The following is a 4,979-nucleotide window of genomic DNA, read 5'->3' on the forward strand; positions in this document are numbered from 1 at the left end:
ATTAAAACAATTAGGTCTAGACTGTATCCTCTAACACATATATCATGCATGTCTGGTGCATCTTATTTTGAAAAAAGAGTGCATCTTTGTCTTTGAAATTATTAGGTTTCTTAAAATGATAATTTAAGTAGTATAAGAAGATGATTGAAATTTTAAGCGGAAAAGAGCTCTGACATGAACTGGTTTAAAGTTTTACTTAGTTTTTACTGACTGTTGCATCATTTAATACTGAGGATTAAACAGGTTTACGAGTCCAAGCACACCACATCAGTTTGGCTCCCAAGTACCTACTTAATAGCTTAGATGTTTTTTTGACACATACCATACTTACCAATATATCAGGAGATGTTAAGTGACAAGGCCTATACTGTGATTTATATACTTCACCCCTGTGTTTTATTCGAAAAGCCGACCGTACATAAATCATCAAAACTTACTGAAAAAAAGAGATAGATTGTAAACAAACCTGCGTGTGTTATAAACCGATGTACACTATCCTTACTTGAACCAAAAATAGAACTGACGTCAGTGTCCTCACAATCATGATCATATCATTTTAGGCTTCATGATTAAATCAAATAATTATATATATTAAATGTTTAACCATTATTGCTTGCTGTATGAAATTAAATATTTTCTGCATATCCCCGTTCTTAGCAGTAGCATATTAACTGACGACAAATGCATCTAGACTTGTTATAAACCAGGGGCCGTATTCATTGTACTTCTTAAGTCATTTACTAACTTAAGTCGATTTCTTCAAATTTTCATAGTCAAATTAAATGAAATGTAAAGTTTTTTTTAAACATTCATGAATGTTTTTCTCAGTAAGGTCAATGAAAATAATGAATTTTGGAAATTTTTTATTTTTCATTTCTTCTGACGAAAGAGATTCTGGGAAAGTGACTTAAGTAAAAAATGACTTAAGAAGTTTTACAAATCCACCCAAGAGGCAATATTTACAAATTTGTTTGTCCTTTCAAGAACTAAAATCTTTGTGTGTGTATGTATTGATATTGTAATATGCTTTTGGTTATGTTTATTGCGTGTATATATATAGAATATGTTTGTAAGAAATCAAATGATTGTGAAATTATCAAATTTAATTGTATAAATTGCTTTTGTCCAATATGTTATAACAAATGATAAGAACATGTTTATGTAATGAGCTCACTTCACAAAGTGTTTAAGTCATGAACCTGTTTCACAAGTCAGAAACAGTTAATATTATTTGCCCATTTCACAAGAAAGTGTTTAAGTCATGAACCCGTTTCACAAGTCAGAAACACTTAATGTCATTTGCCCATTTCACAAGAAAGTGTTTAAGTCATGGACCCATTTCACAAGTCAGAAACACTTAATATCATTTGCCCATTTCACAAGAAAGTGTTTAAATCATGGATCCGTTTCACAAGTCAGAAACAGTTGATATCATTTGCCCATTTCACTATAAAGTGTTTAAATCATGGATCCGTTTCACAAGTCAGAAACAGTTGATATCATTTGCCCATTTCACTATAAAGTGTTTAAATCATGGATCCGTTTCACAAGTCAGAAACAGTTAATATCATTTGCCCATTTCACAAGAAAGTGTTTAAATCATGGATCCGTTTCACAAGTCAGAAACAGTTGATATCGTTTGCCCATTTCACAAGAAAGTGTTAAAGTCATGGACCAGTTTCACAAGTCAGAAACAGTTGACATCATTTGCCCATTTCACAAGAAAGTGTTTAAATTATGGATCCGTTTCACAAAATATTCAAGTTGATAAATTATTTTCCGACCTGAAATTATATGTTCCGATTAAAACTTCAATCCAGTCAGGTGACCGATTGGTCATTATTTACATCTTGCTTGTAATGCTACTTCATTTGGTACTAAAATAGAGGCATTGCCCCCAACTTTCTCCAAATATCTTAAGCCTAACGGGCTAAAGTATCATATGGTATTAATAAAACTATGGCTTATCTTTATTCCTTAAAATGTCTGAATTTATACCTTAACTAGTTTGGTTAATTATAAGGGACCAATTAAGAGGGATATTCCGCGAAATTCGGGAAAGGGGCCCATGCCTTCATTATGAAATATAAGATATGTTGTAACCAGTTATTAATTATGAAACTATATATGTTATTAAACCGGCTTACTTAACCTTTTGACAGGTATCAGTGTAAAATCAAATGTATTGTAAAGCAATACGGACTTTGTATTAATTGTGAATGGATTTAAGTACCCTTTTCAAATAAAATCTGCTGTACATTTTCGGCCGTATTTGTAGCTTAAAAACATTTTTAACAAATAGAAATACATAAAAGTTTTATTGAATATAAATGTAACCATTTGTACTATCGTTGTTATTTAACATTATATAAAACAAGAATTCAATGTTGTTCTGAACCATTTATGTTTTCATTGTCTTCTGTTTTTGCTGACCCCACCAAGACGTATTCAGGTGGTAACAATATCACGCGGATAATTATTATTTCAAGATTGTTTTAATGTTATTCGCGGTTTATAATTCGCGGCATAATTATGAAGAAGTTCACGTTCCGCAAATGGGACTGGCGAGGAAACATGTGTGTTCTAACACCGAAAAGGTCGTCCAAGGCAATATATGTGTTCTTTGAACGCGGCTTTGCCTTCATCGTCATTTTCGATTTAGTTTTCCCGACTTCAGTTGTACCGGAACCATTAGGGTTTTTAATCCATTGGGAGTATTGATGAACAATTTGAACGTTTGAATTAAAGACAAATTACTCATTATATAACGATCAGAAACTTCATTTAGCCGAACTGGGTGTCTCTATGTCGCTGTTCACTACTACTACTTTACAACTACTACTACTACTACTACTACTACTACTACTACTACTACTACTACTACTACTACTACTACTACTACTACTACTACTACTACTACTACTACTACTACTACTTCTACTACTACTACTACTGCTGCTACTACTACTACTACTACTACTACTACTACTACTACTACTACTACTACTACTACTACTACTACTACTACTACAACAACCGTAGAAAGTAGTATAGATAACATGACAACTGGGTCAATACACATTTTACAAAGTATGACTAATACTCAAAATACTATCTCATATTCTTAAACCCTTTGCTATTGTATGACTTCGTATGAAAAAATCATCGCATCATCGCCCTCGTTGCCCCTTAAAATAGTTTCTTCATAGCGCTTAAAACCTCTTTTGCAGTCTTCCTTTTTAGCGGTTGCAGCCAAAGCCTTCTCGATAGTATGTCAATTGCACAAAGCAGATATCGAACGTCATCATTCTGCTCGGCTAGGTTAAACACCGACAAAAGATCTATATCTAATTGCTCACCAATGGCTGACAAACGTACATTTGCTGTCTTAAATTTATGACGTCTCGGCCTCTGGAGAGAAAAGGCGTCCTGATCATTTAACCATTGTATAACGTACTTCTTCGTAAAAATTCCAGGATGCTTTTGCTCAACCGCATCAAACAGCTTCTGAGGTCCAGCAAATGCGGCAGGGTTTCTACTGTTAAAATAATATCGTCGTAAAATATCACCCCTTTCTGTGTCAGCCATGTTCAACGGTACAATGATGATATTGCTGACTTATATCCCAGTTATATACCGAGTCAATGACCAGCAGAGCTCGTAAGGGATGTATCTAAGTTAAGCGACTCTATCGCGCGTAAAGCGAAATCGGAGTATGCAGTTGCCTCCCCTAGTATAGCGCTCGTAATGTATGACAATATACACCCCACCTCTAGGGTTAAGGTCGAGGTTAAGGACTCGAGTAAGGGTTAGCTCGACTACGTCATACGTGTACCATAGTGGAGATTTGGTTTAAAAAAAAACTGGTTAATTTACTCCTGGTTAATTTACTCCTGGTTAATTTACTCCCCCCATTTCTACACTACTGTTACAAACACTTTTATTTTAGTGTCTTTTCTACATTCGCCAGTTGGATGTTCGAAGATTCCCATTTGATTAATTGCGAAAAGCCATATGGAAAACAAAACATATGATGTGAACAATGATGGTAAAATTGGAAAGTATTTGGTAGTTTTGCGAATCGATTATTTAATTACCCGCAAGTTGCTAGTTGTATTGATATTTAGCTATTATTTGCGAATATCCAACTGCTAACCAGTTGGTTGTTGCCGAATCAGATTTGTTTGACCACCTTCCAACTTTACCGACATGCTCATTTAGCTAATACAACAAAAAATAAGGCGTTTACTATGAATGCGATTGTGTGAAAATCTTTTCACGTCAAATGTATTTGTTTGTTTCTCTAGTCGAGAGAGTGAATGGTATTGACCCTTGACCCTTGAATTTTAAACGCGATGTTACCTTGGCTGCCTAGCAAGCAACTATTATGGAACAAGGATATTGGCATGCTTTTTACACTTTGGGCCGATTGTTCATGACTTGATAATAGTTGTCTTCCTTTGAATGCGTTGTCATTAAGCAGGGCTATGCAAATATGCGTCAGGAAACGTTTGATAAGCAAGCCTATTCCAAACGTGATGTCTTTTTAAAGATTAATAGCCCTAAAGGTCACGACACCTGTTTTTTGTGCTTCGATGAGCAGGTCAAAGAAATGAAATTCCATTTCGCATTGAAAAGTTGTATGATACGACGTTTCAAACTAATATAACCAGGTTCATCAAGAATATGCATACTTATCACAAAACAATGCGGATGATTTTATCATCATTTGACTAACTCCGATTAAATTAAGGGAGAACGATAGTGAAATAAACACCTGCTGTGGCCGGTACCTCTTATTCGCATATATATATATTGTCCAGCAAAATTTTGTCAGGAAGTAAACTGAGTGAGAAGCGATCATTTTATTTCCACATCAAACCTATTTATAAGACAATTGCGTTTCACAAGCATAACAGATAATCAACAGTTAAAAATGCGAACAAATAATCTACTGAACAGAACAATTGTTTGCTAGA

The sequence above is a fragment of the Mya arenaria genome, chromosome 16, assembly GCF_026914265.1.
Source record: "Mya arenaria isolate MELC-2E11 chromosome 16, ASM2691426v1".
Lineage (NCBI taxonomy): Eukaryota > Metazoa > Mollusca > Bivalvia > Myida > Myidae > Mya > Mya arenaria.